Source organism: Artemia franciscana, chromosome 14 (assembly GCF_032884065.1).
Source record: "Artemia franciscana chromosome 14, ASM3288406v1, whole genome shotgun sequence".
Lineage (NCBI taxonomy): Eukaryota > Metazoa > Arthropoda > Branchiopoda > Anostraca > Artemiidae > Artemia > Artemia franciscana.
The window spans coordinates 21,164,595-21,188,502 of NC_088876.1; the positions used below are offsets into that span (position 1 = coordinate 21,164,595).

General features: G+C 34.8%; 1 long non-coding RNA gene across 1 annotated transcript in view; it reads right to left on the minus strand.

The window, feature by feature from the left end:
- Positions 1-21,927: 21,927 nt before the first annotated feature.
- LOC136035444 (uncharacterized) overlaps positions 21,928-23,908 on the minus strand; it is a 67,405-nt gene continuing 65,424 nt past the window's right edge. Inside the window, exon 3 of the long non-coding RNA XR_010619423.1 lies at positions 21,928-22,835. This is a non-coding gene — a long non-coding RNA (uncharacterized LOC136035444). The remainder of the gene's footprint in view (positions 22,836-23,908) is intronic.

Genomic DNA, 23,908 nt, shown 5'->3' on the forward strand with positions numbered 1-23,908 from the left:
ATAAATTAAAACATCAGATATGATAGTTTGATCGAATATATGCATCTAAAGAATGTCAGAAAATCTCAAACGAGGAGTTGGTAAATATCAAAAATAAAAGTTGATGTCAGCCAATCATAAAATTTCATGAAAAAGCTGATTGGCTCAAATCAGCGCAAGCTAAATCTCGGTATTAGTAAAAATCTTATTGCGAATAGGCAGTAAGTGCTACACCAGTCAGCATCATCTAAATTGTGAAAGCAGGGCTGGAGAACAGTCTACGTCCAGAGGATAATTAGTATGAAGTTAAGGACTTGTCATCATTGCTAAATTTAAATAAGTAAGCAATAAATACATACAATTACACACTGTGCAAGAACGTGTTCAGTATTTTTTCGGGGGGGGGGGGGTAAAAAAAACTACAAAACAAATCAAAAATTTGTTTATTATTCATTTTGCTATACTTTTACGAGTCGGAGAAACATTTTTCGGGGATGAGGAAGGTGGGGGGAGGGGGTCAAACCTCCTAATCCCCCTGGATATGACCTTGACACTATGTTGTAGCAAGCTTACATGAGCCTGTGCAAAAGCACGGCCTGTAAACATGTTCGCATTCTTGTCTGAACGCCCTCAAACCAGTGGTGTTAACTCAAGAAAATTTAGGTAGGGGGCTAGAATGTATTTTTTCGAAAGTGGGGGGGGGGTAAACTGTCAATTGTATCATTGAAAATATCCCAAAACAGCATTTTGCAATAATGCTCCACTGAAATTATATTTCATAATCTAAGGGATGATTTACCCCCTCCCCTTTAACACCATTGTTTCGTACATCTTATGTACACAAATAACTTATAAATACTATCAAACTACGGATCGAATTGCTTATCCACATTCAAATGCTCTTTTATTAATTAGCAAATTTAATTCTAAGTTTTTAGTTAAAGACTTGAATTATATGTAAATAACTCCTTCCCACATAAGAATTGGAACTGCTCCTAGTTGTATACGAAAATTCGGCAAATTCATAAAAAAAAGCCATTCAGTCATTCTTTCTTTGATTCCATCCTATATATAGTTTAATTCATTTACTTTCACTAGTTACTTCAAATTTTGAGATTTTGCTTACATGTTTTGCTATCTATTTTACTGCTATATATAGCCTACACAACTCCTCTATAGTCTTTGCCCCCCCCCCTTACTATTTCTATTTTCGGCGCAAACTGTGACAAAAAATTGTCAAGGGGTTTTGTCAAGAATGCTTGTCTTTTTATATACAGAACATGTAATGTTGATTTTGTTACTATTTCACCAATGTAATAATCATCTTGCCATAAGGAACTTGATCTATGGTAGAATTTATTTCATGAACACGGATCCACAGACTATGCAGATTAAAAAAAAGGGCACGATTTAGTGCTTTAATTTGAGCTAAAGAAAAGTCTAGTAATGTGGGAAATGCTGGTTTTTTTTAACTATAATATATTTGAATTCTTTTTTATATTTTCACTTACAAGTAATAATGTTAAGATCCTGATCATGTCTGTTTTAAATCATTGTATGATCTAAATACTTATTGGACGGAAAATATTGGGAGTCCTGTTTAATCCCCAGGAGAAAGTGATTGATCATCTCCGCAGGAAAAATCACAGGATTTTACGCAACGTGTAAACTCGCAACATGGGTGATGTCCCTTCAGTTTTCTGAATATAGCCTACATTCAGATTGCATATTTTGTTCATTTTGACACTGGTCTAAAATCTTTTGGCAACCCTGTTGAATCTATCAACAGGAAAGGGTCATTCAGGTCTTATAACTTGTCTATAATTCCTACCATTATTATATAAGACGCCCGGTGTTTCATTTTTGACAAGCTTCCCACCTCCTCCCCACTTCAAGCCCGTGTATGCTGCATCTATATTTTATAATTCGTATATTCACGTTTGTTCTAAGATACAAAGCACTCTCGGTTTAATTTGTACAACAAACTTCATTTCTAAACATCCTTTAAAATGAGCCTGAAACAGAAAATGGTACGTGTATATTATTCAGAACACACTCAATAAGTGATGATAGGTTCTTTCGTGAAACAAACTACGATGCGAAAATCCGGTTTCGTAGCCACAAAGACAGAACTCAATTTAGTTTGCTACGCATAATGATAGAAGATAGTGTCTAGACATGGATTTTGAAATGAAGATTTGGGATTTGCCAGACTGAAAGAGGCAATTATATTTTTTCAGGATAAGGGGTTGTTGCCCACAATAAAAGTGCGTTATATATTCGGGCTATATATTTGCACATTAGGGGGGGGGGTGCATTATATCAAATACCTAACTTAACCTAGCCACCTCTATTTATAAAATATTTAATTAAAATGTACCTGCATCGTAGTTTGTTTCACGAAAGAACCAAACTTCACTTATTGAGTGTGTTCTGAATAATACACAAGTACCCAGAAAATAGTAAATACTTCTAACTTACAATAACCCAAAAAACGCTCCGCATTACCAAAGAATGACTGAAGGGAAGTTTGAGATAATGACGAGTAGCTTGAAATTTAAATGATAGATAACATTTTCTTATCTTGAACCGAGAGAGTACTTCGTCATTTCTGGACCAGATATGCCTTATCGCTGTATGGGATTCTGTAGTTGAGCTGGAACTTGAAAAAAGGAAAGTACTACAAAAGACATGTACTACAAAATATGGCTGGTAAAAGTAAGTAAATGCAGCAAAACTACCAGACAAAAATAACAGGACACTAAATCACAAACCTATTTAATGTTGCATTTATGTAATGGAGGAAACGCGTCAAAACTTCATTATTGAAGAAAACTTCACATTTTCGAAAAAAAAACCCAACGAAGACATAAATTTTCAGATGCCACATACAACATTTATCGTTGAAACAGCTCAGCTCCTGAAATATATTTCGAAGTAAGGAATCATGACACGCATACCTACGCACAGGAAGAAGGAGGGTGGAATCTTCGTTCTAGGCGTCTACCCCCCCCCCCGGAAAATACCCTCGTGGAAAATAAAGGCTTTCCAAATTTGAGAATTTTGTTTGAGTTCTGTTTTTGTTTTTCGTAGGGAGGAAGGAATTTTGGTACTTGTCTATTATACGCCACTCACTCTGAATTACGTTCTGTAAAACTCGAGAAAAAAAAAACGATTTTTTCGTTATTTACTTTCAGCTTAGCGTGAGACAAGACAAACACAAGTGACAGAATAGATGGGAAATATACAGTTTGGGCTATTTATTTGCACATAAGGGGGGGGGGTAAAGTATTTGAACAGTTTGAAGTCAGAAAACAATTCTGAGTTCATAATATGCAGAACAATTGTACCTAGCACATTTTGCATGCAGGCCCTCTATACTTTACGCCCTCCCGTAACGTGCAAGTATATAGCACTAATTTATTTCTAAAGTAACGAAGAAATTAACGAAGAAACCGGTTTGTTCTCGAGTTTTACACATCGCAAACTCGAGTGACGTGTAATACACAAGTAGGCTACCGGAATTTTTCATGGAGAGAGCCGGATTTCCCGGTATTATTTAAAAAAATAATCAGAAATTAAATTTAATAAAAACAAGTTTTTTCAACTAAAACTAAGGAGCATCATCAAAACTTAAAACGAATAGAAACTATTACGTATATGAAAGGTTCCCTCCTCCTCAAGACCTCGCTCTTAACGCTAAAATTTTTTAGAATTTTAAAACAAAGCTTATTATTCTAATTAAACGGCCATTGTGTTACAAGAATCGTCCTTAAAGAGTTAGGACAAAAATTCAAAACTTTAGCAAAGAGCAAGGTGTTGAAGAAGGGGCAACTTCTCTCATATACGTAATAATTTCTGTTCGTTTTAAGTTTTGATGTTGCGCCTTACTTTGAGCTGAAAAAAACTTGTTTTTTTATATTTAATTTCTGATATTTGTAAATAATACAGGGAAATCCGGCTTTCTCGTCATGAAAAATTCTGGTACTTCTGTATTATACGCCTCTCACTTAAGTTTACGATGTGTACAACTCGAGAATAAACCGGTTTTTTCGTTAGTTTATTCGTTACTTTAGAAACAAATTTGGGCTATATATTTGCATATTAGGTGGGAGGACAAAGTATTGCGGGTCTGTATGCAAGATGTGTTAGGTACAATTATTTTGCATATTATGAAGTAAAAATTGTTTTCTGACTTCAAACTGTCCAAATACTTCAACTCCCCCTCCTATGTGCAAATATATAGCCCAAATTATATATTTTCCATCAATTCTGTCACTTGTCTTTGTCTTGTCTCACGCTAAGCTGAAGGAAATAAACGAATAAACCGGTTGGTTCTCGAGTTTTACACGGCGCAAGCTTGAGTGAGTAGCGTATAATACACAAGTACCGAAATTCCCTCCCCCTAAAGAATATAAAAAACAAAGCTCAAGTAAAATTCTCAAATTTGGAAAGCCTTATTTTCCACGATATTTTCTGGGGGGGGGGGGGGGGTATTTACTGGGGGAGTTGTATTTTCCGGAGGGTATTTACTAGGGAAGGGGGCTATTTTACGCAGGGTGTATTTTCCGTGGGTGGTGGTATTTTTCGGGGGTTAAACGCCGGGGGAGGGGTAAACACCGGCCACCAGTGGAACCCTGAGATCAAGTCATACGCGTCAAAACGCACTAGTATCACAATAACTTGGCCTAGATTGGAAAAAAAATGAAGGATTAAAGTCAGCTCGTCAGAAAACTTGTAATCCTTAAAGTTGTCACATCAGATTTGGCAATGCTGCATTTTCATAAAGAAGGGGTTCTGGCTAAAACTTTGTAGCCTTAACAATAACTTGTAGTAGTTTTTATCCTCTCTTTAATATAAGAATTGACTTTTAGACGAGATAATCCCCCCCTTTAAATTTAGTTGGGATTATTTATCCCAATCATCATCCTGTAATCATCAGCAATTACAGGATTTCTAGAGTAAAATATTATACTTTATGGCAGATAATTTCCGACCTTCTGATCTTTCGTCCATTAATGTTTCTTATTTTAGATTTTGTAAATTTTTCCTTGGTTTCCCCCTTTCGTTTAGTAACACTGAGATTGTTTCAAAGCTTAAAGTGAAGGATCTCGTAGTTTTTATAAAGATAAAATATAAAATGTTTGAAGACAAGGCGAAAATTTTCCTTTTAGGCCACAAATTATTTCCGTTTTTTAGTAACAGTTCTGGCTCTTGATGATTTATAGGCTAAACTATTTAGCAAGTGTTTTTGCATCTTTTTTTCTTTTTTAAGCGTTTGATCAATATTTGATATTTTGATTGTAAGCGTTATCATTTGTCTTTCTTTTTATTTATATTGTAGCCTACTCCTCATTTTTTGAGGGAAATAAAGAAAATAAATAAATAAATATTGAAAAGAATGTGCAGTTTTCCTTAAAGAAAGATGAGCTTTTTTCTGTTTATTTGATAGAAGGGGTATCTCGTCACGAATTTAAGACCTTATCCAAAGAGAGAGAAACATTACAGACTAACCCCCCCCCCCCCCTACCATCACTATTGACATGTAAACTTACAGGAGTATTAAGAAATGTTCGGTTATACGAAGTTAAAAAGCGACCCTGCGATGTTTACCCGTTTGTCTTTTTTGCATTTAACTTGCAAAACACGATAATAATTATCAAAAAAATATGGATTTTACAAGTAATGTAAAGGAATCAGGCCCCTTCCCTCGCTCTTGTGAAGGTGCAAATATTGCTACTAATACGAGCAATTATTCAAAAATGTCATAATCCCCCCTTAAAAAAAAAAAAAAAAAAAAAAAAAAAAAAAAAAAAAAAACTGCGAGCACAAAACTGAGGTCCTTAGAGAAGCACTTCTATAGATGGTTCTGTATTCAGTTTCCTGGATTTAAGGACCATGAAGCCTTCGTGGAGACTAATGTTTTCTATCAGTCTCGTGTTTATGAACAAAAAGAATAATATAACTTATATAATTAAATCAACAACTTTCTTTCTTTCCTTACTAACCCCTGTCTATTTATAAATCGTATCTAAGCGTTTCTAAATACTTAGTGAGTTCGCTCCACATATTTGAAGCTCGGTATAAATGTCAGCCTCTCGTATCCGTAAGCTTTTCCCTATTTCCAGCATTATCTTTTCCTTGGAAAAGTACCACAGGGGAAATTCCCAAGTGACAGTTTAATCGAATATTCTTGTCACTCCTGGGGCTCAGTAAAGATAACATTCTCAATTGGATTTAAACGGAAATTTCAGTTCACTTCTCTCGAATCGAAAAATTATTGAAGGGTATATATACCATATATACATATATACATATATATATATATATATATATATATATATATATATATATATATATATATATATATATATATATATATATATATATATATATATATATACATATATATATATATATACATATATATATATATATATATATATATATATATATATATATATATACATATATATATATATATATATATATGTATATATATATATATATATATATATATATATATATATATATATATATATATATATATATATATATATATATATATATATATATACACATATATATATGTATACTAGCTGTTGGGGTGGCGCTTCGCGCCACCCCAACACCTAGTTGGTGGAGCGCTTCGCGCCCCCCCAAGCCCCCCCGCGCGCGTAAGTCGTTAAGCGCCATATTAGTTACGCGCCATTGTAGTTGTGTCCCTGTGTCCCACCTGTGAATAGAGATAGATATATATATATGTTTTTAACTACGTAAAACATGCGAATATACAACATTCTTCGCTGTCCCATTGTCTGTGCATATAAATAGATTGTCAGGTTTACTGACTCTTGAACATGCAACATATAATTGTCCATGGGAAAAACAATCCGTATTCAGATCTATACCTCATTATTCTAATGATGTGTCCCTGTGTCCCGGTCGTCATTTATATTCCCTGTGTCCCGGTCGTCATTTGTGTCCCGGTGTCCCAGTTTGTAATTTCTCTTTGAGTGTCCCGGTCGTCATTTATATTCCCTGTGTCCCGGTGTCCCGGTCGTCATTTGTGTCCCGGTCTGTAATTTCTATTCGAACAATCCCTGTGTCCCGGTCGTCATTTATATATCCCGCCTGTGCCCCCGGCGTCCCCGTTGTAGTTGTGTCCCTGTGTGCCGGTCGTCATTTATATTCCCTGTGTCCCGGTCGTGATTTGTGTCCGGGTGTCCCAGTCTGTAATTTCTCTTTGAGGTTCCCGGTCGTCACTTATATTCCCTCTGTCTCGGTCGTCATTTGTGTCCCGGTCTGTAATTTCTCTTTGAGTGTTTTTTCTTTTTAGTTTTTTTTTAGTTTTTTACCTTTTTTCTTTTTTCAGTTTTCTTTTTCTTCTTTATTTTTCAGCGTCACTATGAAGTACATATCGACGAACCTTTGTTTTTTTAACTTAAATCTGGTAGGCATTGATGACCTTATCCAAGTCAAAATCCCAAACCCAATCATCATCGCTATCATTTTCACTTTTGATATGTTTTGACTCTCGCTGTCCAGGTGGATTTTCATCTAACTGCGCGGTTTTGCGTTCTTTAGCCGCAAGCCTGTTTTCTTGCTGTTCTTGTGATTCCTCGGAACGCTTTCTTTTCTTACTTTCTCTATCAGCAGCAAGTTTTTTGGCATAAACTCTTTGAGCAGCTTCCTCGGCTGTTGCCATTGTAGGTTCTTCAGTCATTTTACAACTAAACATTTTTCCGTGAACAAATGTCTTAAATACCGTTAATGACGTCACCGTCAAAGCAAAAATGACGACAACTAATTTCATGACGTAAGTCAACACAGAAACATGACGTCACCTGATCCACAGACAGACACACAGACAGACAACTTATTTTTATATATATATATATATATATATATATATATATATATATATATATATATATATATATATATATATATATATATATATACAAATACATATATATATAAACATATATATACACATATATATATATATATATATACATATATATACACATACATATATATACACATACATATATATACACATACATATATATATATACACATACATATATATACATACATATATATGTATATACACATACATACATATATATATATATATATATATATATATATATATATATATATATATATATATATATATATATATATATATATATATATATATATATATATATATATATATATACATGTTTCTAAGCAATCATTACATTGAAGCTTCGCAATTACATTGTTTTCAAGGCAATCATTTGTTGGTGATTTTCTGTGTTTTGTAAATAATTATGCTTCATATTGGGCAATTGTGATTACACCGAATATATTTGAGGATTACACAAACCGAACTCGTAAGTGAGGTCAACCAGCCTCAAATTCCAACAAATAGTTCCATCAAAGGTAAACGAGGTTAATTATACACAGCCTTTAGGGCTAAAATGAATTTCAATTTATTTCAAAAGGCTCTCATACCTATTAGACTGATTATGTAAATACATTTTTCTTAAAGGGCATCAACAAGAAAGTCAAATAGAGTTGCATTAGCCGGTACGTTTGTGAAAATCAATTGTGGGGGAGAGGTAATGGAGTACGGCTTCATTATTATAATTATTAATATTAAGGGAAGGCTCACGAAGCTGAATTGAAGCTGATTTGATAAAAACCCAAACAAAAAAGGTACTTGTGTATTATTCAGAACACACTCAATAAGTGATTTTAGGTTGTTTCGGAAAACAAACTACGATGCAGGTACACTTTAATTAAATATTTTATATATAGAGGTGGTTAGATTAGGTTAGGTATTTGATATAATACACCCCACCCCCTAATGTGCAAATATATAGCCCAAACCTTTGTAGAACTTTTGACTTTTGATACAGCCCCTTATCCTAGAAAAAAAAATATAATTGCCTCTTTAAGTCTTTGGCAAATCCCAAATCTCATTTCAAAATCCAAGTTCAGACACTATCTTCTATCACTATACGTAGCAAACTAAATTGAGTTCTGTCTTTGTGGCTATGAAACCAGATTTTCGCATCGTAGTTTGTTTCACGATAGAACCTAACTTCACTGATTGAGTGTGTTCTGAATAATACACAAGTATCAAAAAAAAAATATAATAACATGGCACTAATACCATGGGCTATTGGTGCTGCCTTGGACGTGGTATTTTAGATGAGACATCCCAATCTATTTTCTTCCTTGTTAGAGTGGCATTCCGTCGTATCCATCCATCCTGACTTTTCATTCCACTCGCCTGCTTCTGGCAGGCTTGGGAAGGCAACACTCATCCCTCAAAAAAAGGGATGAGTCACTCAACATTCGTCAACTATCAGCGGCAAGTGGTAAGAGGCATTTTATACTCAGAAGTGGTATTAATAAGAGAACTTATTAGTCCACCTTAGATTGCATGATTTTGGCAGACAAGACAGTCAATAGCTGAACGGTGGCTGAAATTAGTAGTAGTAAGCCCATATTTGCGTCTACTACTCTCAGGGGAAGCCTGAAACGATTGTCATTATTCTCCTCCAAACTGGAATAAAGCTTTCCAGAACAATTTTAAAGACATGTTCTTGATAACATATTTCCCTCAACCTCTTTAGCTATGCAATTTACTACCATGATTCCATTGGACACTAGTCCCACGGTACCTCACTGAACGTTGCTTAATGCAAACGTTGATGACGCAAAGGTTGCCTCAAAATGATCCCTTCGAGATAAGAGTAAAACAAAAAGGAATATTATTGTCGGTATACAATTATCTTTTGTTTATTCTCAAAAACAGTTGGTTCATAATGGGGCTAACTGGGGGGAAGGGCATTTGTCAACCCAAGGTTTTGATAAATACCATTTTTAATATTTTCATTGAACAATTACTGTTTCTAATATTATTTATTACTGTTGTTTTTAATTTTCACTAAAAAAAAAAAAAAAAATATCCCGGTAAAATTCTAGTTAATTGACTTCTTGCTATCTCAGAAAGGGTTTGGGTTAGGAAAATGAAACTTTCAGGGATGAATCTTAGAGGGCCCTGACCTTTGATGACCTTTAAAAATATGTGTGTTATAAAAGTGAAAACTTGCAAAATGGATCTTCTGCTTAATTGAAGTACAACAAAATTGTTTTCGGCTTCATAGCTTTGCTCAATTCCATTTTATGAAGTTTTAAAGATATGCAAATACATTTCCTAAATTTCGAAAAAAAAAACACATTGATATGGCTCAAAATTCTACTCGAATAACAGGAATTGCATTTTCAGAACTAAAGGCAGAGAAAAAGCAACTAGTAACTGAAAATTAAGGTAAAATGTTGTTTTGTCAAAATTTCAATAGGTATAGACCTGTCATGTAGACAAATTTCAAGGCCCTCTAGAGGGAGAAGGAGAGGTGGGTACTTTAAAATACCTTCCCTGGACATACTTTAGCCTGTAGACCCATCCCTGAAAGTTTCATGTCCCTAACCTAAACCCTTTCCAAGATAGCAAGAAGTCAATTAACTAGAATTTTACCATTATCCCTCCTTAATTTGAAACCCCCCCCACACACACAGGCACATATCATAAATTGATTGACGCCACTATTGATTCATAATGCTAAATAAATCATATTTGGAAGAAAAAAAACAGGCAAACTTTGTGCATAGCCTAGGGCTATCTTTGGCCCATTAAGGAGAACTGGGCACCATGATAAAGGCACCAATTGTGATATTTAGAAATAGTTTATTACGGAGAATCCAATGTTATATTTCTTTTCTATACTAATTGAGCCCTAGGTCTATAATAGACCTTTTCTATCAAAACATTAGAAAAATTTACCCCAATTCATTGTATTTTCGTTTCTTTAATGGAATTATTTAGCATATGAAACAAATGTTGATGTCACATAAATACAACTCTTATTGAAAAAGAACAAAATAAGCAATCTTTGTAGACTATAACTTGGGGCTAATTTCATCTCTCTTCAAATCCATTTGAGAACAATGGCATAATTTCGTCAAAATCATAGGGAGAGGGACAAAATTGACACTAAATTTCAGCTGGGGGGGGGGGGTAAACTGTGGTCGGGTGGGGGCTAACTGGGATCGGGGGGGGGGGTATTGTCTCCTGCCCTATAGCAAATTACACCCCTGTTTGTGAATAAGTCTTAATTCTCAAAGTTACCGCTTTTTATTGATTAGATTACATGTTTGAAGATGTAGCCCAACTTTTCGATTGTTTCATTGATTTAGCTTCCCCAGTGTTTAGAACACTATTAAATGTACTGTCCTGACCAGCCTATATTGGAACATGACTTATTCTTTAATAATGCTTAAAAGAGTTGACCAAAGTGTAAAATAATGTGTTATTTTTTTCAGAAAGGTCAGATCTCAAATACAAGTAAACAAGAAATCAAAACTCACTAACTTGGTCGTGTTTACAAATTTGAATACTTCTCCTTGGAAGCACTGCCAAAATAGCACTAATTCAGACAACTAGCAAAAATCAAGTGGAGCAAATCAATACACGCACGGGTTTCCAACTTATAAACACGCGGCGGTCTGCAACAAAACGGGAGTTCAAAAGACGTCTGCTAATACAACTGAACATCTGCCCAAAATGGATATTGCCCGTTAAATCAAAAGACGGAAAATCACTTATTAAGTCCTGTTGGAAAAAGAAAAAGACGCAATGATTTTGGCCAAAGTCCCAAATCTCTCTGATGGGCCTAGATTAGAATAGATGGTTGAATAGAAAAAAGCCGGTCATAAACAGAGAAATATACGGAATCAGATGAAAATTTATTTTTTCTTCACTAACCAGTTTTGAAAACAGAATCAAGGAATAACACTCATCAACGTAAATCACATCTTACGAGTAGGTAGAACTTATAGAACCGGGAAACGAGTGAAAATACATAAGGGCTTATATCCATGACATGAAACATTGGAAGTTAGGCTTGACACATTCGTCACAACACGACAAAACAGGGTAACAGTTTGAAATTTATACAGAATTATCCAGAAAAATACATGGTATTTGAGTGGGCCAACGTATGCATGCTCGCTGCCTACCGACAGTATGCAAGAGTAACATAAGGAAGCGGAATTCAACAGTATATAATGAGTAAAAATTCTCATTTGGTTTAGATAAGAAAAAATCAGCAATAGGAATAATTTGCGTCGTCAACGAAAAAAAAATTAACCTTTTAATCTCATAAGAGGCTTAAAAGTCAGAGCCAGGTCAAATTTATTTATTCAAAACACCAAAGCTAGATAAATTGCTTGACAATGTATAGGATACTGTGGGTAAAATCGTAAAAATCATTAGACTTAGTGGGTCGGATTTCGACTTCCCCCCACCCATGCCCGAACACACGTAACAATTTAGTTCTGTGAATTTAAGTCCCAGTATTATATTTCTAGTTATTATTTTCAGACCCTATAATTGGCTGTCACCTTTGATGTTAAGTAAAAAAAAAAAAAATGAGTAAAGTTTAGAGAGTCAACGTCAAAAATACGAAAAGCCAACTTGTAAACAGTTTTCCAAGTTTCAACGTAATCAATTCCGCCTTATGTTTTAACCAAAATATCGGCTTGCATTTTACTTGTAACACACGTCGGAGCTCGATCGGTATCTTTCATCAAAATGTAATTTTGACTTTTGATATTTACTTTATTAATAAACACAATTATAACACTTTACTTTTTACATCTACTGCACTGATGGAAAATATATCAAAGAATCAGAGCTTGGTATAGATATTTTTGCGACTGTTCCAAACTAATGCAGGTCCAACAACTATGCTTTTTTTTTCTGCCGCCTGAAAAAGGTTGCCATTTGGAAGGACGCATGCTACTTCTAGGTCCTTAGAGAGGCAGGACCTAGCTTCGCACTTTTCCAGGCTTGAGAAACAGCGAAGGTCTGGGCTACATTATATGTTATTCTGATTGTCAAGTTTTCTGATAGAATTAATAAAAAAAACTTTCAAAAACAGATTTTTTTTTTAAGAAAAGCAAATAAATAGTCTTTAATTAAACATAACGCCAGCAGAAAAAAATTCCTATAATAACTCAAACTCAGAACGACTGTTACTATTTAAGAATAATCGAAACCCAAAACAAATAGAAATTAAAATAAAAGATCATAGCAAACATAAAAATAACAGGTACAAATAATAAATCTTAAACGAGTAAAAATTAAATTGAATATTCAAGCTTAACTTAAAACAAACAAAATTTATTACAAACAGGAGTTTAGTTTCCCTTCTGCCTAGGAACATAGGGTTTTGTGGAAGGGACATAGGGTTTGGTGGAAGGAACATAGGGTTTTGTGGTTATGAAAGGAGGAAGGAAAAAGTAACCAAAATAATGTGAATATATAGTAATTAAAAATACGTCAAATAAAATGTAAAGCACTGGATGCTGAGGGAGAATTGTTGTAGGCCTAAGAGTAGGTTGACAAAAAAAAAGTCCTTCCTCGTTTCAAAGAGAACATGATGGCCCCTTATGAAGAAAATCTAATCTTGATCTTAGGATGAGGGACCAATTGTAATTCAAATCAAGCTTGCAACGTTTTGCTTTGAATACAAATTGGACCTGATAAAAGATTGTCCGATTGCATAAATAAGCGAACGATGACAATTTAAAAAAGAAAAAATCAAATTTATTCTTTTGCGGAACAAGATTTTATCAATATAAGCGGCGATAAACTACATTAAAAAGGTGTTGAAAAGTAGGTTTTCATGCAAAAGTAATTTTCATTAAAAAGCCCGTTCGTTGAGTCTTCAAATGGAATTTTTTTTTCATTGAGTTTTAAAATAGAAATTTTGGTTACAAAGTATAAATAATTTAATTTTCTGAAAATTATACAAAACTTGAGCAAATGAAGGATTAGAATGGAGTGCCTTAAGATATTGTAAAGGCACAGCATTCTACTCGTCTTGGGTTTGATAAGGGTTTTGACGAAAGATTGTGAGGATGGAGGATGATGGATAGTTGACCGAGAACAAGGTTTCAAGAAAATATTTGTACATGTATTATATTAAAGTATGCCCACGGTGAAAGGGGTGCCCTAAGACGGAAGGGCACCCTGCAAAACTGGAAATGGTATTTTTGGGGTATAGCAATTTACAGTAGTATACCTTATTGGCATCAAATATCTTTGGCTACCCAAAATAAAATAATAATAATAATAAATAAAATAAAATATGCCCTTTCATAAGAGGTTAAAGAGTAGGGAACCAGTCTGGTTTATTTGAAAATAATCGAATTCTAAAATTTGACTATTTAAAAAAAAAAAAAAAAAAAAAAAAAAAAAAAAAAAAAAAAAAAAACAGAAGCCTCAAAAAGTTAACCTGGTCTTCTCGATACATGAAAATTGAAGCTCTGTAATTTCTATTTTCCCAAAAAAGTAAGACAATAATAAAGAAGACTAAGAATAACTTACATGAACATAATACCAACCAATACCAAGGACTAGTACCAGAACTAATACTCTACTAAGCTTAGAAGCCACATCAATAATTTGTCTTTCGGCCGTCCGTATAAAATGAATCTCTCTCTGTCTCTTCGAATTGTGACTGGATATTAGAAAAATCTTCTAAAAATCAAATTTCATTAAGACCCGATCATCTATTCGTAAGATAAAAATACCCCAATTTTCACGTTTTCCAAGAATTCCGGTTTCTCTCTCCAACTCCCCCCTATGTCACAGGATCTGTTAGGAATTTAAAATTAGAACTTTAAAGCACAAGATCCTTCTAAATATCAAATTTCATTAAGATCTGGTCACCCTTTCGTAAGTTACAAATACCTCAATTTTCAAAATTACCCCCCCCCAATTCCATTAAAGAGAGCAGATCCGGTCCGGTTATGTCAGTCACGTATCTTAGACAGGTTTCTATTCTTCCCATCCAGTTTTATCCTGATCTCACCGCTTTAAGTATTTTCTAAGATTTCCGGTCCCCCCAACTGCCCCCCACCCAATTACGCTTGATCCGGTTGAGATTTAAGATAAGAGATCTGAGTTACGAGGTCCATCTAAATATGAAGTTTCATGAAGATCCGATCACTCCTTCGTAAGTTAAAAATACGTAATTTTTTCTTATTTTTCAGAATTCGCCCCCCCCCCAATAGATCGGATCCGTTCCAATTATGTAAATCACGTATGTAAGACTTCTGCTCTTATTTTTCCCACCAAGTTTCATCCCGATCCCTCCAATAATCTAAGCGTTTTCCATGATTTTAGGTTCCCCACCCCAAACTTCCCCCAATGTCACCAGATCCGGTCAGGATTTAAAATAAGAGCTTTGAGACACGATATCCTTCTAAATATCAAATTTCATTGATTTCAAATTTCAAATTTCATTTCATTTTTCAGAATTAACCCCTCCCCCAACTACCCCAAAGAGAGCGGATCCGTTCCGGTTATGTCAATCATGTATCTAGGACTTGTGCTTATTTTTTCCACCAAGTTTCATCCCGATCCCTCAACTCTAAGCGTTGTCAAAGTTTTAGGTTTCCCCCTCCCAACTCCCCCCCCCCAATGTCACCAGATCCGGTCGGGTTTAAAATAAGAGCTCTGAGACACGATATCCTTCTAAATATCAAATTTCACTGAGATCCGATCACCCGTTCGTAAGTTAAAAATACCTCATTTTTTCTAATTTTTCAGAATTATCCCCCCCCCCCCAACTACCCCAAAGCGAGCGGATCCGTTCCAGTTATGTCAATCATGTATCTAGGACTTGTGCTTAATATTCCCACCAAGTTTCATCCCGATCCCTCCGCTCTTAAGTTTTTTCCAAGTTTTAGGTTTCCCCCTCCCAACTCCCCCCAATGTCATCAGATCTGATCGGGATTTAAAATAAGAGCTCTAAGACATCATATCCTTTTAAATATCAAATTTCATTGAGATCCGATCACCCGTTCGTAAGTTAAAAATACCTCATTTTTTTAATTTTTTAGATATAACCCTCCCCCCCAACTCCCCCAAAGAGAGCTGATCCGTTCCTGTTATGTCAATCACGTATCTAGTGCTTATTTTTCCTACCAAGTTTCATCCCGATCCCTCCACTCTAAGTGTTTTCCAAGATTTTAGGTTTCCCCCTCCCATATCCCCCCCAATGTCACCAGATCCGGTCGGGATTTAAAATAACAGCACTGAGACACGATATCCTTCCAAACATCAAATTTCATTAAGATCTGATCAACAGTTCGCAAGTTAAAAATACTTCTATTTTTTATACTTCTATACTTCTAAAATTCCATTTTTTCCGAATTAACCGGCCCCCCACTCCCCCCAGATGGTCAAATTGGGAAAACGACTATTTCTAATTTAAGCTGGTCCCGTCCCTGATACCCCTGCCAAATTTCGTCGTCCTAGCTTACCTGGAAGTGCCTAAAGTAGCAAAACCGGGACCGACAGACCGACAGAATTGGCGATTGCTATATGTCACTTGGTTAATACCAAGTGCCATAAAAACTAAAACACGTTCATTAAATCGAAAAATAAATCTGATCATGCGATTGTTTGCTTGAAAAAGAAAGCTCATTACCAGGAACTTTTCTTTTGCCAAGAATAAGGAAGGCAATCGGGTTGTTAAGTCCATGATAACCAGCAAGTCTCCATAGCACCCAACAATCCCTGATCTGATTTAGCACAGGTAACGGTTTCTCTGGAAACTTTTATAAGCAAGACAGAGTCAGTTGGGTTTTCAAATACTCGCAATAGTACATGCGTTTTCCTTATTCATGCCTGAGGCCTAAAGGCAAGCGACTATATATCATCATAGATTGCATACAGTCAGTAGGTTTCATTTAGGGGGAGGAACGCAGTTGTGAGATCAAGTTGGAACTTTAAGGAGAAATATGTCCTTTGGGAGGGAGTAAGGAGAATTAGAACTGTATGTTCAAGAAAGGGGCAGGCTATCTTTTTTATGGTCCTCGTCCACACAAAATATATAAACTACAACTAGTTTTCGTTTTTCCTGTCTAGTGCGACAGGCTCCTCGACTAGTCTATAATAACTGGTAAAAGAACATGCGAGATCCTTGTGGAATTCTACGAGGTATATAAAATTTTAAGCAAATTTTACAATTTATAATTTTAATAAATTAATTTAAAATTGACGAAACGTGCATAATTCAGCTTGAGCAACAAAATCAGCTTAAAAGAAGCTCAATTTGGTCTAACTTAGGTTAATTCTGTTTTTTTTTTTATATACAAAATAATAAGTATTGCACTTTTTGTTGATAAAAGTTTATCCATTGATGATCAAAGTTCTATCCTTTGAGCGAATATATTTATCCGTTCCTTGATTCAAATCAAATATATTAAGGTTTTCTATTGCTTTTTTCACTACAGATAAAGCAGTAGTAGAATTGTAAAGCAGAATTAACATTGTTACAAAAAAGGAAACAAATTGACTAATTTGGAGAGAAAACAAAACATAAAAGAAATCGATTCCCTCGTCAATAGCCTCATACTTAATAAGCTAAACCAGCTACAGATACACCATGCTAGATATAGCACAGAAAACTTGCATTAAATAAGCCATGCACGGTAAATTTGACGAAAAATAAAGGCTTACGCTTATGTCACTATAATATTGTGTGCCACAAACTGGAGGTTGACGACCAAACATATTGTTTGGACGAGTCACAATGTGCTTATTTATTTATAACATCAGTAAAAATTTTCCGAAAGTCAGCAATGAAAGGTTGCATGTGTCCCTTCTTCTATTCCCTCCGCATGCCAAAAATTCGATTGCCACCTCAAGAGAAAAAAGGAATATCTGTCTCATCGTGGATCATTTTTCACGCACTGCACTATTATGCTCAAGCGCTTTAACTATCTTCTGTACTAAGGCAGAAGAAAAATTTTAGTGAAATTACCTCCCCCCTTGTAAATGTTCAGTCAAAATGTTTCGAACTTGATTCCAGCTTGCTCTACAGTCGTTCGCTATTTCTTCAACCGCGTAGCGACAAATTTTGCGGAATTTAGTCCAATTTGGTGACTTTTTTGTCAATTCGACTAGCAATGGGTCACAGCCCAGTGTCAATCTTCAGTACTCAAAACTAGAATTTTAAACGATGAAAATCATCTAAAGAATCTAAAAGCAACCTAGAAGATATGAAACTAGATTATGATGAGTTGGTTCTGGTGAGTTTCTCTTCAGCAAAAAGGGAAAACAAAATTAGTTCGTCCCCTCGTTGCCAGCCATCCCAGTATTGAAAGTCTTTAAGAACGACTTTGAAACCAAAAACATTCAGTTACAAGGACGTCTGTTCCTTTCCATTTTACCTCCTCAAAAATTTTTACTAAGCTCGGGTTTGTGCATAATATCTTGTATCTTTCCCTTTATAATCCGCTTATTTTGGGGTGGGGTACTTGTATGATATACCCCCTACCTAATATTCTTCTAATATGTTTCTCTGACGTCCAATCCTAATGACGTATACCAAAGTAAAATAAAAATATCATATCTTAGAAGCAAATTTGGGCTATATATTTGCACATTAGGGGGTGGGGGGTACAGTATAGCGGGCCTGCATGCCTAATGTGTTAGGTACAATTATTCTGCATATTATGTGGTAAGACTTATTTTTAACTTTACACTATCCAAATACTTTACCACCTCACCCCTAATGTACAAACATATAGCCCAAATTATATATTTTCCATCCATTCTGTCACTTCTCTTTGTCTTGTCTTACGCTAAGCTGACAGAAAATAACGAAAGAAAACTGGTTCTATAATGCGTCAATGAATGAACAACTTGAGCGGTAGGGCTACAATAGCCCTTCAACTTGAATATCAATTTGAATCTCTAATTCAACTTGAATTAGAGGTTGTTGGAATTTTTCAATCCAATCATATTCAGAGTAAAATTCTAACTGAAAGTCACAGTAACAACCTTATCTGGACTTGCCTTAATATAAGTCTATGTTATATATTTTAATACGTTTTGTTATATTTGGACCTCCCATATTCAAAAGCAATAGACGAAATTGTGATAATCTCTTGCTATTATTTCTTTATTGAAACAATTACAAGACGCATTCTTTTGTGCGGTGCCAATTTAATCATTGCCATTATAAAAAAAAATATTGAAGCGACATTTCTAAGAAAGAAATTCTTTCTGCGCATGCTTTGTGGGCACTGGCTCCATTTGCATACAACGATTCCACATACAGGCGAGGTTTCTGAATTCTCTCGAATTATCTTAGCAGCGGAAATTCGCATGGATAAACACATCTGTTCAGTCACGAAACTAATGTTTATCATCACGAAAGCATGAACTTGGCTTGCTTTTTATTATCTAACATGTTGCTCATACCAGACTTAGAGAAACTATAAGCAGGCTGAGAGGGAGTGAGGTTACTTACGAGATTACTCTTATATGCGTATAAAATAAATAAAAAACTTATATTAATCAGAAAGTGATCGGTTGGTTGCAGCTACGTTTTTTATTGAGTTCGAATCTTAAACTAATTAGAATTAAATATAAATTTGTTTTTTTCAAATTAAAGTAAAAGCGACATTAACACTCGAAACCAACATTAATCGTTCTGTACATAGAGGCTGCCCCCTCCTCGCTCCGTTTTATGCCCCCCCCTCCTTGCTCTTCTTTACGCCAAGGTTTTATTGTGCTTTACTTTCAATTTGAATTATCATAGGACTTTATTATCACTGGTCTTGAGTTTAATATGGCTCTTTACATTTCTTTGAAGAACTTCCTTTAAGAGTCTTTTTTTTTTTTTTTAATTGATCTTTGAGAAACGACTTATTAAAGCCGGTAATTTCATCTTACACTAATAAAAGAGTCTATCTTAGGTCAAATGTTTTAGCACTCCCTTAGCGTAAGAGAGGTACAAGAATTGAAACCACTCATCACGATCTTCCAAGAAAAAGAATGGAGTATCGAAATACTACGGTTCATGTTCATATGTAACAAAGTCTGGTTTAAATAATTCTGATTGAGATGTAATGCATTTTTACCTCGGTAAAAAAGTAAATAAAGAATAAACATAAGATTTAATTTCAACCACAAGCTGTATGATAAAAATTGGAACAGAAAATAATTTTATGAAAGAGACTTAAAATTGTAAATAATAGCTAATGGATTAACTCTGTCGAATATACATTATGGAAAAAGGTTTCCTTTAGGCCAATTCACCACGATATTTTACAAATACCGAGTTAGCTAGCGGTAACTTGAGCCAGTCAAATTTTTCGTAGAATTTTCTGAGCGGGCAAAAAATTCTACGGTACTTGTCGGCTATTAAATACATTCAAGAATTACGCTTAGACTACATCTCAGAAAACCCATTTCACAGCTACAAAAACAAGTGATGGATGATACAATGCATTGGATTCAGACAGAATACATTGGACTTGTATAACTTCGGCTATATATTTACACATTAGGGGAGTTTAGATTAGGTTTCCTTAATTTTGTTTCTAAAGTATTATTTTATCTTCGTGTTTGGTTATATTTCATTAGGATTAACCGAATCTCGCTTCTTGGGTGTGTTTCCAATGGGCAACAAGTACCAATTGTAAGAAATATTTCATCGGCTCGAATTAGCACTATAAACTATCAATATTAGTCAAAATGCATTTTCAATGGGTCATTTAATACATTAAATAGAAAAAACAAATTTTTCCAACTGAAAGTAAGGAGCAACATTAAAAATTAAAAATAATAGAAATCATTAAATATGTGAAGGGGATTGCCCCCTCCTTAACACCTCGCTCTTCGCGCTAAAGTTTTTGGGAACTTTTGAAAAAGTTGCTTTTTGTTCTAATCAAACGACCCCTGTGTTTCAGGAGTCGTTTTTAAAGAATTGGGACAAAATTCAAACTTTAGCGTAAAGAGCAAGGTGTTGAAGAGGGGGCGACCTCCTCATGTGTTATAATTTCTGTTCATTTTAAGTTTTAATGTTGCTCCTTACTTCCAGTTGAAAAAACTTGTTTTTTATTTAATTTCTGATTGTTTTTTAAATAACGCCAGGAAATCTGGCTCCACGTCCACAGAAAAATCCCCTCCCCACAGAAATATCCTCTGGAAAATTCAATCCTGGTGAAACATTCCCCGGACAATTACCCTCAACAACTCCACGCGCACGACTGAGTCGGTAAAAAGAAAGCAAGGCATATAAAGAAATTTCGCATTGGAATTTTGGCAAATTCCCCCAGTATAAAATTTACCCTGAAAAGTTGGAAACTTTTCTCTCCATGGAAAATTCTCCCCGTTCAAATCCCACCCAGCAGAAAACTCGTCCTCCCCTCCCCACCCGAAAAATGTATGCATACTTCCCAATAAAAAATACTAATGTGCAAAATTTTATAACTTAGACCTTTCCCCAGGGGATCTGGGGGTTCATGTTATCTCCAAAAAAATAATTATTGAGTCTTTCAACTATGCTGAACAAATTAGCTATCTCAGAATTTTGATCAGACGATTTTCGGAAAAAGTGGCGTAGGAGGGGGCCTAGTTGCCCTCCAATTTTATTGGTCACTTAAAAATGGCACTAGAACTTTTAATGTCCGTTAGAATGAGCCCTCTGTCTTGTCCCACTGGGGCGATACGATCACCTATGGGGAAAACAAACAAAAAATAAATAAACTTGCATCCATGATCTTTCTTCTGGCAAAAAACACAAAATTCCACATTGTTGCAGATAGGAGCTTGAAACCTCTACAGCAGGGTTCTCTGATGCGCTGAATCTGATGGTATGGTTTTCATCAGAATTCTAAGATGTTCAGGGGATATTTCCCCTTTTTTCCGAAAACCAGGCAAATTTTTTCAGGCTTGTAGCCTTTGATGGGTAAACTAAATTAAATGAACCTTAAACTTTAAAATCTTCATAAAAATCCAGTTCTTTTGATATATCTATTGGTATCAAAATTCCGTTTTTTTAGAGCTTCGGTTACTACTGAGCCGGATCACTCCTTACTGACAGTTTGTTACCACTAATTGTATGATTCATACGATCAATGCATGTTGCTTTCCAAAACAGTGTTTTACCACTTCACAGAAACATACCGCTGATAATACTGGGTTCACGAAATTCGATATGTACTTTTACAACTATACATAGTTCTTATCAGTAATACCCGATAGACATATATTTGAACAGCATTTTTAACGAGGTCAGAAGCCTAAGCTTATATTTAAGGCCATATTTTAACAAAAAATTACGTCGATACTTTTTATGTCATTACATAGAGCTGGACAGCGAACTTTTCGTCAGGTTTATTGATTTTTTTTTAAACTAAAAATGGAAAAAAAATAATAAAAACAAAGCTTTTTCTGATCAAATTAAAGAGCAAAATTGAAAGTTAAAACGAAACTAAAAATTTCCGTCTCAGTCTGTGCAAAAAATGCATAAAATCAGCCTCTTAAGTAAACTCTCTACTGATATTTCCTTGGACGTGTAGAAGTACGCAAAAATTTGCTGAAAAACAAAATATAAAAAAAAAAACAAAAAAACAATATGCAGTGATTGTACAGCAAAGCAGCTTCGGGTATTTTTTTACTATCTTCAAAAACTCAGCTCAACTTTAAATTCTCGGCGCTATACACGGAAAAACTCGACTTAAGGAGCTGATATTATCGTTTATTACTTCTATATTTCAAATATTAAAGAGTTTTTCTACCATTATCACGTCTACCATCGTCACGTAATACCATTATCACGTCTGGTGTGGATATTGATGTGCCTATTAAATAAATCTGCTATTTCCCAAGGCTGCTTAATGGCTTTTTGGTTACAAGCGCTTTTTTTTGCTCGAGTCTACAGCTTTTGTGTTTTCAGTGAAGTGCTAGTTTGTATAGTCTAAAATGTAAAAAGGTATCAGCAGTCAGTATTTCTTTGCACTGGTTTTAAATATATATGTTGCGAAGGTTGAGAAGCAATATAACCAGCAACTATGAGGAACTGAGACGACAGAAAACTCAACCTAGTTCCCAAGTAGAAAAAAAGACGTCATTCAGATCTCCCGATACATTCTGCATGTTAATGTTTCTACAACTTTTCATTTTAACTTGTATTGCTAGAGATTTTTGCTTTTTTCTAAATTCAAACTTGTATCATGCTTTCTATGGCACTACTACTTTTTATAAGGTCGTACTACAGTTCCAGCAATTCTTTAGTGTCTTATTTTCCTTTCTTTTTTTTGCATTTCTTCATGAGAGAATAAAAAATCATGTGTCGTTCGCTTAAAGAACTATGGATTAGCCAGAGGAGCGTTCTGGAAGTCAAGGCTCTCCCCGTAATGAAAAAATCTCAACTAGCATTTTTTAATGAAGCTTTAACATTGCAGACGAGATTAATTTTCAACCTGTCAAGACGTAGGCAACCCTGTCCCTCAAGAACAAGATCTTGTTCCCCCATCCTTCCCAGTGAAATGTTTTGAACTCCCTCTAAACAAGATTTCGGCTAGGCCACCGCCGCAGATCATGCGAGAGCGAAGAAGAACCTACCGGTTAGATTTTGCCATGACTTGACCTTATCAGGAGAGAAGTTCCTTTACTTATCATTCATTTGTATGCATCTATTATTTCAATAAAAGCGTTAAAACTTTAGCCAATGAACTCAAAATTATTGAATGCAATGTTTCTCTCAAGAATCAATCAACAAGAATCTGATAAATGTTTTAGCAGTTTCGATTCAACTCTTTGCCAAGACAAATACTAAGTTTTAGAGAACAAATTTCAGTATGAAATATGGCAAGTCATACAAGCAGCTTGTTCCATTTATTTATTCTGACATCGAAATCAAAGATTTTCCTGAAGAAATATTTTTGAAAGAAAAGTAAAGAGCGACATCCAAAAGTTTGTGGCAATCGATAGTGACAGAAACTCTACAAAAGGGGAATATCATGATGAACACATCAAAGAATGTACTTT